Source organism: Meleagris gallopavo, chromosome 10, assembly GCF_000146605.3.
Source record: "Meleagris gallopavo isolate NT-WF06-2002-E0010 breed Aviagen turkey brand Nicholas breeding stock chromosome 10, Turkey_5.1, whole genome shotgun sequence".
Taxonomy (NCBI): Eukaryota; Metazoa; Chordata; class Aves; order Galliformes; family Phasianidae; genus Meleagris; species Meleagris gallopavo.
In genome coordinates this window covers 18184204-18185824 of record NC_015020.2, presented here as the reverse complement: position 1 = coordinate 18185824, position 1621 = coordinate 18184204, and positions in this window count along the sequence as shown.

The window sequence follows — 1621 nt, the reverse complement described above, 5'->3', positions numbered from 1 at the left end:
CCACATCTTTACTACTGCACACAGAGGTTTCGATTATTTGGCAGCTACCCGGTTGCTATGACACCAAACACCACGGATCCACCAGTAAACAAGTGTTCTCCCCCATAGATCATAAATACTAATTAGAGAAGAGCGGCTCAAAATTTTCCATTCAGAAAACATCTTCTGGTTTCTCCCCCATACGACACAGTCTCTCCCTATACAACAGTCACTGCTTCTTACAACTTCCCTTTTCACCTGCGCCCACACTGGGGCTGGGCTGCAGGGTTCAGTGTGCTGCCTCATCCCAGGGCTGCCCTCAGCCTAGGGTAAAGGAGCTGGGATGGGGCTGGAAGCACTTAACAACATCTAGACAGAGCGAAACCCCCAGAAATCACAGTGTTGGTGCTTGGGTTAAGACACTGCTGCTGCAAATGGTACCAAAGTGGTTACATCCTCTGGTTTAGAGCTTCCCATAGGCTGTACCATCTGCTTAAATTAATAAACACCAAAAAAAAGACTCAAGATTTGAATTTGCATTAGAGGTGGATATGAAATTCAAGAGACTTCTGCATTGTTTTTAAATTAAGAGGAAAGCAGGAAAAAGGCCATTCCTAGCAGCCCCAGAAGCAGGGCTGGAAGCCTGAAAGCCTCACTGACACACAGAGCTGGAGGGATGAGGGCAGAACATGGGTTTGGGGGCTGATGCACAGCTCACAGCACACACACACAGCAGCATGCTTCTCTTGAACGGAGAGCTCAGACCTGTCAGCACAGACATCAGTTGCAGCATCTGGTGAAGATTAAGTCAGCCCTATATCTTGCACCCTCTGATGGCTACATCTGTGTTTTCCTCAGTTTCTGGTCAAAGCTGAATGTTGGATGAGCTTAACTGGCATCTGGATCACGCAGAGGATGGGCAGAAAGTCAAATAAAGAAACAAGCAAACAAATAAAACCCAAGCACGAGGTGCAGCTCCATCGCCATCTCCATTTCACCTCCTCTGAGGCCATCTCACAGCTTTGGCTCTGACTCCATCTGCAGCAGAAGCTGCTCACTGTGCAGCACACACAGTGCAGCCCAGGCAGTCCTCAGGGACAGAAAGCTGCGGGCTTGGAAATGTAAGGCTGCCATTCCAGATCACCCAGCCATATGGAAACAGCAAGCTGGCACACATCTGTCCTGCCTTTGTACTGAAGACCGAAAAACCATCCTGTGAACAATCACATCAGCACTGAACTGCAACAGTGTCCCACTGAAGGACCTCCATACTGCTTTTAACCTCCAGCCTCTAACAAATGATTTAACTTAAACTCAGTAACGTAAGATATTCTTTAGAGTTTATTTGGACAGAGGGAGTCAACACGCTTCTCAGTCCAGACTGGAAGAGCATTGCTTCTAATTTTACAAGATACAAGATGGAGGAGGGGAAGTGAGGACTCTGTTGACATAAGAATTGTTTTAAAGATACTCCAGAGCTGTGTTCTGCTGAGGTTCAACCTCTTTTTTTAAGCACTAGTAGATTGTTATCATCAAGCTATAAAACAGCAGCACAGTATTTGGTGCACCAAGATCTGTGTACAGTACTGCTGATGGAAAGCAGTGGAGAAATTTGTTTAAAAAAAAAAAATCTCAAGCTTTT